Consider the following 11,871-nt stretch of genomic DNA (forward strand, 5'->3'; position numbering starts at 1 on the left):
TGGACCAATCACCTGGGGCCCAAAATAGCTGATGATTCTGTAGTAGCCATAGGAGCTACTGGGGTGGGAACATGTGGGGAAAGTAACTGTGAGGGGTGTGTACTAACTGGGGAGTTAGTCCTAGAAAAAGAGTGTCCAGTATGCCTGAATTTAGCTGGAGACATTTCTGTAGCTCAGCTTTAATTTTCCAGTATTCAGCATTGAGTTACTCTTGTTGCTTCTAAGACTCTGACATGAAGTCCCAGTTCTAAAAAAAAAAAGCCGTGGATGAGACAATAAAATGCCCATCTGGATTGTTGCAACAGGGTATTGTTTTTCACCATGTGCCATATGAGTCTTGCCCCAGTAACTCAGTCCTTCTAGAACTGGACTTCTCAGAGACAGGGGTTCGTATGAATCTGTTCTCATGTTGCTGATAAAGACATACCCGAGACTGGGTAATTTATAAAGAAAAAGAGGTTTAATGAACTCACAGTTCCACATGGCTGAGGAGGCCTCACAATCACAGTGGAAGGTGAAAGGCACATTTTACATGGCGGCAGGCAAGAGAGAATGAGAGCCAAGCAAAAGGGGAAACTCCTTATAAAACCATCAGATCTCATGAGACTTATTCACTACCATAAGAACAGTATGGGGGAAACCATGCCCATGATTCAATTGTCTCCCACCCGGTCCCTCCCACAACACATGAGAGCTACAATCCAAGATAAGATTCAGGTGGGGACACAGCCAAACCATCTCAAGGTCCTTACCCTGAACCTGGGCCTATGACCCAGCTCCACTCTCACTGGTAAACTAACCTGATGCTAACTGCAGAACTTCCCGCTTTCCTGGAATCCCAGCTGCTGTGCTTTTAGCTCCATGTTTGTCTCTTCCTGCTGCAGTTAGCTGAGCCATGATGACTGCCTCACAAAGGCTGCCTGCAAGGCAAGGCTCAGCGTGAAGGCTTTGCATAGACTTGACCCACGGAGTGAAATAGTAAGAGACTGAGAGAGTCAGGTTCCTGGAGGCAGCCAGCACCAAAATTGTCTGGGAGGGCAGGGTGACTCCGAAAGACCGTCTGGGGGAGTTCTCACACGTTCCTGACATCTTCGTTTCTCCATACTTTTGGCACAGGGAATTTGAGCTGGCTGGAGTGGGTGGACGAGGTGGAATAAAAAAAAAAAAAATGAAGACAGCTTTAGACACCAAAATTACAAAATCTTACTGTGGGTTCTATCCTTTCCTGGACATTTGGCTTGTTTAGGAGGATGCTTGAAACCCACACGCACATGCGGATTACACTCAGACCAACACGTTGCCCTCCAGCGCTTTCCAATGCTGGATGTGACCCTTCAGAAACCATCCTGGGGAGGGTCTTTGCCATCTCCTCCCCTCCCCAGAGCACTGTGGGGTAAAGGAGGGCTAAGAGTGAAGCTTGGCAGTAAACTGGCAGTGTGTGCCTCTTCTTACTTAGATCATTGAGACCCCCTCAAAGGATGTGAAAAGTTAGCCCAGCATCTGTGAGGCTTGCTGGACTCCAGAGATGACTTCTAAGACCGAGGCTACAGGCTAGGCAGGAAAGCCTTCTTTGCTCTCTAGGGAGTAAAGAAGTCATCAAGACGGCACAGTGGCTCACACCTGTAACCTAACACTTTGGGAGGCTGAGGCAGGCATATCCCCTGAGCCCAGAAGTTTGAGATCAGCCTGGGCAACATAGTGGGACACCCATCTCTACAAAAAATACAAAAATTAGGCCAACGTGGTGGTGCATACCTGTAGTCCCAGCTACTCTGGAGGCTGAGGTGGGAGAATTGCTTGAACCAGGGAGGTGGAGGCTGCAGTGAGCTGCGATTGCTCCACTGAGCCACTGCACTCCAGTCTGGGTGACAAAGCAAGACCTTGTCTCAAAAAAAAAAAAAAAAAGAGTGATCAAAACATCTGGTTTTTAAAACTGCAGGGAGATGAGGAGACAATGATCTCTAAGGTACACAAGTCCTTGGTTTTTAGAAAGAATCACTAGACTTTTTTTAAAAAGCAAACTCTCATAGTTAATAACAATATATTGTATATTTGAAAATTGCTAACAGAGTAGATCTTAAGTGTTCTCACTACAAAAAATAAGTGTGTGAGGTAATGCATATGTTAAATAGCTTGATTTAGCCATTCTACAATGTGTGTGTGTGTGTATATATATAAACATCATGTTTTATACCATAAATATACACAATCTTTACTTGCCAATTTAGAAAAGAAAAAGCCAACTCTCAAAAGAGAGGAGTGGTAGAGATGGTACAAATGCTCTGTCCAGTTCTTTGTTCTTTGTTCTTTTTATTCTGAGCATTTTGGTGGAGACAGCATGGCCCAGGAGGAGGATGGGGCCGGAAGGCAGGCTGTGTAGGGGGGATACTGGCTGGGTCCTTTCCTAGCTGTGTGACCTCAGGCAACTTATATAACCTCTTGAGCCATAGTCTCTTTATCTAAAAATGGGCATAATAAGAGAATAACTGTTGTGAAAATGAAATGAAAGAATGCATGTCGGCTAGGCACAGTGGCTCGTGCCTGTAATCCCAGCACTTTGGGAGGCTGAGGCGGGTGGATCACCTGAGGTCAGGAGTTCGAGGCCAGCCCAGCCAACATGGTGAAACCCTGTCTCTACTAAAAATACAAAAATTAGCCAGGCGTGGTGGCGCGTACCTGTAGTCCCAGCTACTCAGGAGGCTGAGGCAGGAGAATTGCTTGAATTCTCGAATTCAGTTCTTGAATTGAATTCTTGAATTGCAGAGGCAGTTGCAGTGAGCCAAGATCATGCCATTGCACTCCAGCCTAGGCGACAGAGTGAGACTGTCTTAAAAAAAAGAATGCATGTCAACTCTTAGCTCATTACTTGGCTCATGGTAGAATCTCAGGAAGACAGATGTTTTGTGAAAGGGCAAGGGTAGAAGGTGGAATAAGATGAAAGCAGGCATCTCCGGAGGGTGTCATGAATGGGCCTCACCCCTTTTAAGCTCCGTGAGCCTCTGGCTTTGTCCTGCCCATCCTGGAATCTCCAGTACCAAGCAGGGGCCTGGTGGACAGTGGGCTCTAAGGAAATGCTTGTTAGACTGAATAGAGCCTTGGCTGAGCCCTCATGGAGGAGAGATTTGCAGAAATGGAAGGAAGGCAAGTGAGAGAGGAAAGGACAGAGAGACAGGAGTGAGGCCAAAGGCCACACATTGGGACAAAGATTCCCAATGATAAAATCTAACTGTGCCCTGTCTTTAGAGCCCCCATAAAATGAAAGGACTTGCAATGGAATTGTTTCAAAAGTGCTTTGGAAGCCAGATGGGAAGCTTATGTAATTGTTTTTACTTGCAAGCTCAAGTGAAAATAATGAGCCCTTTTCTTGCCTGCAGGGGAAGAAGGTTTTGGTTCAGACATCCTCCACCTTTCTCTGTCCATCACGGCTGGGACAGAGCCCTCCCATGTGCTCTGCAGATGCCCTTCGGAAAAGCTGCCTCTTCTATGCGGTGCTTCTGAGCAGCTGGGGAACAGGCATGGGGGCAAGTGCTGGGAGGTAGGGCAGCAGGGGGAGAACTGGATGCTCCACCCTCACAACAAAACACATCCCACATCTCCTCCCAGAGGCAAAGAGACATCAAAAGAAGACCAAATTCTGAGGCTGGGTGTAGGATGGTGGGGTGGGGACTAGGGAGAGACTTTTAAGGCTTTTAACCCTTAAAGAGTAGTTATAGATATGTAGTATATGAAAGCTGTTGGAAAATGTTAAAGTGCTGTACAAACACAGTCATCATTCGATATCTGAGGGGGATTGATTCCAGGACCCCCTCACCCCAGGACACCAAAATCCAAGGATGCTCAAGTCCGTAATATAAAATGGTGTAGTATTTGCATATAACCTACACACATCCTCCCATATACTTTAAATCATCTCTAGATTACTTTTAAAACCTAATAAAGTGTAAGCACTATACAAATGGTCATTACACTGCATTGTTTTTTAAAATTGTATTATTTTTATTGTTGTTTTTAAATATTTTCAATTCAATTGATTCAATCCATGAATGTGGAACCAGCAGGTAGGGAAGACTGACTATATAAAGCTTTGTTAGTTATTAGTGTAGGGAGAAGAACAAATACCAGAACACGAGGTAGGGCAGGATTCTTGTGCCTGCCTTGCTGCTCACCCCTTGATGGGCAGGACCCCTGCGAACCTCTCTGGATCTTCATTTTTCACCTTCAAAACAAGATTCATCTCCCTGATCCTACTCATGGTCAAAAATGATCCCCAGCTTTTCCCTGCTCCCAAGGCACGTGGCCCAGGTTTTTACTTGACCTGTATTTCACTCTGTCTAGTGCGTGATTTTTCTCAATACTTCAGCTAATTGTTTACACAACTCCCAACTCAGCAGATTATAAGCTCCATGAAGGCAGGAACTGATAGGGAACATAGTCAATAATTTTTCATTTTCAGTCATTTACTTAAATATTTATTGAGGTCACTAGACGCTGTGATAAACTCCAGAAATATAGCAATGAGCAACTCGGACAAAATCTCAGCTCTCTGACTTTGCTTTCTGGTGGGGAAGATAGATAGTAATGATAAAACATAACATAAGAAAAGTAAAAGACAGCAGGGCTCCTGTGTTGCACACCTGCAGGGAGCACTATTTGCATGAATGTAATATTAATGGCTCTCTCTCGTGCTGTGCAAAGGCAGCGGCTCTGGGGATGCTATATCCCTAGGGTCTGGCCCAGTGCTTGATATGCGGTAAGCATTCTGTAAATATTTATTCAAGAATAAGTGAATGAATAAATGAGTGGTCTTAGTGTCGTAAAGTCTTTTAATATCTAACTATATCCATGTTTCTCTCTTTTAGCATACATCTGTTGGCTCCTTGAAGTTAGTAAAGCCATGTGACTGATTCTGCCCAGTGAGAGGTAAGCAGAAGTGTTGGAATTTACTTCTGGGTGGGTACCTGACCACCTCCAGCTGTTTCTTCCCCTGCCGCAATGACTAGGGCAGGTGCAAGATAGTGGATTCTCCGTCGCCCTGAGCCCCTGAGTGATTTTGTGGAGCAGAGCAGACCCTCATTGGATATGAAACATTTGCAAGATGAGCCTTTGTTATGTTAAGGCCCCAAGACTGTGGGGTTGTTTGGTACCAGGCATAGTCCAACCCATTCTGACTGATGGTCTCACTCTCATATAAACTGTTTGAGGGTGGGGCCATGGGATTCAGCTTAGGGGCAATCTGTAAATGTTCAAAAAGAATTGATGGAAGAAAGAGTAACTCACATTGATTAATAAATATTATCAGTCTCTTTTCCCTCTGCTTGAATTCCTCAGCTCTTAGAAAACTGGATGGCTACGTTGTTCATTTCCAATAGGTGGGTTTCCTTTGACTCCGAAAGCCCTCTCTGTGGCAGGTGAGGCAGTGCTGCCCTTTTCCACACAGCAGCTTCTTTCCATGCGACTCAAACAATCTAGAGGAAGGACACAGGAAAACCCCCAGAGTTGGAGCAAATGGGGTCTTTGCCTACTCAAGCCTCTTCAGTGTGGCTTGCATGAGACAGAGATATTTGCAGCTGTGCTGTGAGTCCAGACATAAGTACAGACAAAAATTCTCCACTCCCCACAGGGTGGGGAATACACTGCTATAGATCTCTTTCCTTAGACCAGGGGTCCTCAGACCCTGGCTTGCATCTCAGTCTGCCGGAGGGCTCATTCAAACAGATTGTCAGTGCCCACTCCAACATCTGTGATGTAATTTGTTTGGAGTGGGGACGGGGAATGTGCATTTCTAATAAACTCCCTGATGAAGCTGATGCTACAAGTCCAGGGACTGTATTTTGAGAAACCATTGCCTAAGACTGATGCTCTGCCTTTCAAAGTCAAGAGTAAATGCGACACCTGTGAGACTAGCGCTATAACCTGTTATTAGGCATTAACAACATGGGATCAGCTAATTTTTTTCAGATTACACAGATAAGAAGGGGAGAAAAGATGGAGGAAAGAAAAGTTTCAGGAAGGAGTGGGCCTAGGAAAGAATACAGCTTTGAGGACTGCTGCCCAGAGGAGGAACTGATGATATCTTAAAAGAAGGTCCTGCGGTTGAGAGCCAGAAGGAACCTGGGGCCAATATGGGTGCAGAGGTAGCCATGGAAAGACAAGTTTGAAGGCTTATCATTGCATAGTGAAAAGAGGGCTGGACTTGGAGTCCAAAAGCCTGCAGGCCTCTCCCATGAGACCTTGTAGCTGCTGGCAGCAGCCAAGGTGAGCCACTTTGTTAAGCTGTTAAGCAGACTTAACAGCTTGTCTGTGGGGAGAGCCTGCCAGGGTTAACTCAGCCTCCAGCCTTAACCTCTTTTGCATGAGGAGATAGGTAAGCCCTTCCCAGGGCCCCATGCCCAGTGCACTGTCTGTACCGAGCCTGTGTTCCAGCATCTTCCTGATGGCTTATTATCGGTGGTCCCCAGCAAAACAGAGTTGTGCTGTGCCAAGGGTTAGCGTAGGTGGCTGTGACTCACTCAGCCTCATGGGGAAGCAGATGCTGCCACTGTAACCAGCGCTGCCAGGGAAACAGGCTAAATAAATCCCAGATCCTTGTAGAGGGCAGAGAACAAGCTGCCTGCAGCCAGTGAGCCAGCAGCTCTGGTTCTGTTCTGGTCCAGCCACTGTAACAGCCTGTGTCCAGCTCTCAGCTTCAGGGCTAACTGGGGACTAGGATTGAGAACAGCAACAACAGAGCCTGTGCAGAGGCTGGAGCATGTGACAAGAGGTGATGTATTAGTCCGTTTTCATGCTGCTGATAAGACATCCTCGAGACTGGGTAATTTATAAAGAAAAAGAGGTTTAATGGACTCACAGTTCCACATGGCTGGGGAGGCCTCACAATCATGGTGGAAGGCAAGGGAAGAACAAAGGCATGTCTTACATGGTGGCAGGCAGAGAGAGAATGAGAACCAAGTGAAAGGGCTTTCCCTTTATAAAACCATCAGATCTCATGAGACTTATTCACTGCCACGAGAACAGTATGGGAGAAACCACACCCATGGGTCATTTATCTCCCACTGGGTCCCTCCTACAAAATGTGGGAATTATGGGAGCTAAAGATGAGATTTGGGTGGGGACACAGCCAAACCATATCAAATGATCAGAAGGCTGTGTCTGATGATGGGTGCCCATGCACAGCTGCAGGACCCCAAGCTAAGCCTTAGGCACTAGGCTGATGAGTTCACACAGATCCTCTGAAAATCTGTGGGATATTTGTGCTTACTGGTGGGGTGGGGAGAAGAGATGAGAAACTCACTCTTTTTTTTAAGACAGGGTCTCACTCTGTCACCCAGGCTGGAGTGTATTGGTGTGATCTTGACTCACTGCAACTTCTGCTTCCTTGGTTCAAGCTATTCTCATGCCTCAGCTTCCTAAGTAATTGGGACTACAGGCATGGAACACCACATTTGGCTAATTTTTGCATTTTTTGGTAGAGATGGGATTTCACCATGTTGACCAGGCTGGTCTTGAACTCCTGATCTCAAGTGATTCACCCGGCTTGGCCTCCCAAAGTGCTGGGATTACAGACTTGAGCCACCGCGCCTGGCCAAGAAACTCACTCTTGATTCTCTTCTCTCTCCTATTTGGAAAGGAGCAGCTCCCTCACTAGACAATGTGAAGCTGCCCTCTATTCCAACTGGCCAGAAATTGACCCCCTGAGAAGTGTCTGTTTTGTCATAAACCAAGAAGAGGAAACGGAGGCTAGAAGGTGCAATGAACTAGCCAAAGCCCCACAGAGGCTTTTAGAGGCAGCGTCAGGCTGGGCTCCTGGTACCCTGGACACAGAACCTCATCATTTCCCACTGGACACTGCACCCCATGGAAACAATCATATGGGCCATAGGGAATTTGCTTTACCGTGAATATCTGCTCTTACAGGCAGTGGGTGGTGCCATCAGTAACATACACTGCTTTTTCCATGAGCAACAGGGAGTCTCTAGCCAACTTTCTCCAACTTCATCAACTCCTAATCCAGGCTAATGAATCCCTGGCTCTACCGGTCAGATAGTGGAAATCCCGAGTTTTTAGGTTTGCCTAACATCCTATCATTGCAGGGTCAGGAACAGAGCCAGAGGTGGGCCTCTTGGGTTTTCAAACCAGGCCTCCTGAGGTAGTGAATGTCCAAACTCATCAGTCCAACCTGATGATTCTCAGGTAATTTCCCCATCAGTCCCCACTCCCTATTCCCAGCCAAGGCTCACAACAGGGCCTAGTGGTATTAGCACATTTTTATGGCCCCAGGTCTCCCTGAGGCCTTAAACAGGAGACAGGAGGGCAAGGTCAGGAAGGACAGTGAGGCCTATCCAGTGGCCCTTATTCCTCCTGTGAAATCTAAGGGGAAGGTAGAGAGAGAAGGTCCCTCACAGCCCTCCCTGAGGTAAGACTTGACTCTGGAGGCTCGGCTCAGACACTGGACCAGATTGAGGTCTAGCCAAAGCAGAGAGGAGGCAAAAGCACCTCTCCATAAGACACATCCACCAGCATGCCATGTCAGTTTACCATTGCCATGGCTACACCGGGAAGTTACCACCCCTTCCATGGCAATGACCTGACAACCCATAAGTTACCACTCTTTTTCTAGAAATTTCTGCATAATCTTCCCCTTAATTTGCATATAATTAAAAGTGAGTATGCACATGATTGCAGAACTGCCTCTGAGCTGCCACTCTGGGTGCACTGCTCTGCCTAGGGGTAGCCCTGCTCTCCTGCTGCTGCACACTGCTGCTTCAATCGAAGTTGCTGTCTAACACCACTGGCTCACCCTAGAATTCTTTCCTGGATGAAATCAAGAACCTTCCTGGGTTAAGCCCCAACTTGGGGGTTCATCTGCCCTGCATCACCCCCAGGCCCCCAGCAGCCACCTCAAGCCTTCCTTGCTTCTCAAGCCCCACACAGCGGGCTATGGGGACCTTCTCTCTCTACCTTCCCCTTAGATTTCACAGGAGGAATAAGGGCCACTGGATGGGCCTCACTGTCCTTCCTGACCTTGCCCTCCTGTCTCCTGTTTAAGGAAAGCCCCTTCTCCTGCATCCTGATCCCTTCCCTCCCTGCCATGTCTTTGCTCCGTAAATTATCTCCCCTCTCCTAATTATTCAACATCTGCCTTTCTACAAGTTCCTCCTCCTCAGCCTACAAACATGTTTATGTCTCTCCCACATAAAAGAAAAAAAACAACTAAATCAAGGCTGCATTCCTCCCTGGTGACTCTCCTTCTCTACCTGAAATGCCTCTTATCAGAGTAACCTGCACTTTTTGCCTCCCCTTTCTTACTTCTCAATGGGTCCCAATCTCTTTCTGTAACTTGCTGTGTAAGCTTGGGAAAGTGACTTAACCTATCTGAGCCTCTCAGTGTATTCATCCATAAAATGAAAATAATCATACTTTCTTTGCAGAGTTGTGAAAATTTAATGAAATTCCACACACAGAACTCCCAACAGAGTGCGTGGCACATGGAGGATGTTGAGTAAATGGAGCAGCTGCTTTCACTATTTCCATCCAGTGCTGTTTGAATTTTGCCCTGTTGCTCTCTTGAAATTGTTCCTGCAAGGTCACCAAGAGCCTTTTATATATTTTTTTGTTTTTTTGTTTTCATAATTGAGATTTTATTGGTTGAGGATCAGTACAGACATTTCAATTTGTACACAATTCTTAACATATGTAACAAAATTCTAAAAAGTCACATAATTGTTTTTTAAAGTTATTCCAGTGACTTTCCAGCTTAAAATTTGAAAGTAAATTTTCCTTAAGAGGCTATCAAGTACCAGTATCTTCACATGTTGGTCAGCTGTTACATACGGCCCACAGTTCGCAACTGAATAGCATGTACACTACACATTCAAATTTGTAATCTTTCACAGCACAGTAACAAAGTTATTAGGAAAACAGGACTAACAACCAAAGATGTTACAGAGTGCACACAATTCTGACAGGGAGAGCCATGATCAAAGAGTGGTTTTCTTTAGGAAACAATTCTACTAGAAAACAACATGGGACTAGAAGTAATTTAAAATGTTCAAGACATTAAATGCAGGACTGACTCCATATTGCCATTTAATATGCTTTGTATTATAGGATATAAAAACTAACCCCCCATGTATGGAATATTAAGCTGACACCCGAGACAGTCAAAGCCTCCCATAATTCAATATCCCACACTATTTTCTGGTTGTACCAAAAAATAAACAACCAGCAAATGATTTCACCTCTTAAAAAAAAAACATTTACACTTAAAAAATGGGATGAGGTCGGATTCCCTCCTTCTTAAAAATGTTTCTAGAGCTACTAAAAAACTTGCATTTAGAAAATAGTTGATAAAAATATTCCTCTGGATTGTGCAAGAAGGGAGACATGGACCATTGGTAAGACATGGTATATGGTACTAATCAGACTTGGCTTCTTTCTCTTCTGCTTCATCAGAGGCTGGGCTCTCCTCAGTTTTCGTTTCCCCGCTTTCTACAGGTAAATCTTCTTTAGTTTTTTGGTTAGCCACTTGGGCCTGTTTTCCCTTTGCTCCCCTTTTCCCTTTTGTTTGCACCTTTTTTGTCTGAAGATATATCCTGGAAAAAAGCACCATGCTGTATGCTCAGGTTGACTGTCCTGCTACAGTTAATCCCTTTATATAACGAGGAACTAAAAGGATCAATTTTGAATTTATCATTTTCATATAGGTGTTGAAGAATCTAAGTTTTGGATAGAAATTAATCACCCCGTGAAGAACATGTAGAGCTTTGCAGATGGTGGTTTCAATGCTTCGCTGCTGCCTTTTTCGGCTTCGCTTCCGCTTTTGCAGGAGGTTTAGCTGACAACCGCGCGGATCTCCTCTTGGGCTCTTCCTTGGTGGCCCCTTCGGCGGAGCTGACCTTCCTTCCTCTTGGGCATCTTGGCAGCGGGGAAAGGGGCGAGCCGGGCCGGGTGCCTGTGGCCCGCGGCGCGCAGAGAGATTTCGCGAAACTGGGCTGCCTGGCCCTTTTTTTTTTCTTTTCTTTTTTTTTTTTTTTTGCTATGGAGTCTCGCTTTGTTGCCAGGCTGGAGTGCAGTAGTGCGATCTCCGCTCACTGAAACCTCCACTTCCCGGGTTCAAGCGATGCTCCTGCCTCAGCCTCCTGAGCAGCTGGGACTACAGGTACCTGTCACCATGCCCGGCTAATTTTTTTTTGTATTTTTAGTAGAGACGGGGTTTCACCATGTTGGCCTGGATGGTCTCAATCTCCTGACCTCGTGATCTGCCCACCTCAGCCTCCCAAAGTGCTGGGATTACAGGCATGAGCGACTGCGCCCAGCCAAGAGCCTTCTAATGACCTGTTGCATGGGATCCCCCTCAGTGCCCATCCTGCTTGGCCTCCCTTCAGCATTTGTTGACTTTACCCTCAGTCTAGAGTTTTCCTTTCCCTACCTCTTGTCTGCTCCTTCTCCATTGCTTTCCCTCACTCTTCCTCCACCCGTCCCTGCAATATGTGCCCAGGTCTCTGTCCTTGTGGTTCTTATTGCACATTCCCCTGGGCTTTCTCATCCATGTCTGGGAACTACATGAGTCTTCCATGTATTAATCTTCAGAAAGAAGGAAGAGTCCTGAGTTGTCATTCCCTTTTTCAACAGTCCTCAGTGGCTCACAGGGATCTCCAGTGCTGGATCCCGGGATATGCTAGGGTTGGCTCTTGAACATCCACTGCACCCCTCGTCCTTTAATCCACCTGCAGTGGATGCAGGGAGGGGCGCCTAGATCCCTCTGTAGCAGTTACTCCCCCTGTTGCTGGGCATGCTGCTGGCACACCACCCTGAGCTGTCAGCCCTCTTTGGGAATTGTCTCAGCTGAAGCGATTCATTTTGTCCAACATT

General features: G+C 46.2%; 1 pseudogene across 1 annotated transcript; it reads right to left on the reverse strand.

Annotated features, from left to right (window-relative positions):
* Positions 1 to 7,545: 7,545 nt before the first annotated feature.
* LOC110743803 lies at positions 7,546 to 10,985 on the reverse strand (annotated as a pseudogene). Its single transcript, XR_002523415.2, has one exon. The product of XR_002523415.2 is annotated as an uncharacterized LOC110743803 (transcript).
* Between the last annotated feature and the right edge of the window lie 886 nt (positions 10,986 to 11,871).

Source organism: Papio anubis, chromosome 7 (genome assembly GCF_008728515.1).
Source record: "Papio anubis isolate 15944 chromosome 7, Panubis1.0, whole genome shotgun sequence".
Lineage (NCBI taxonomy): Eukaryota > Metazoa > Chordata > Mammalia > Primates > Cercopithecidae > Papio > Papio anubis.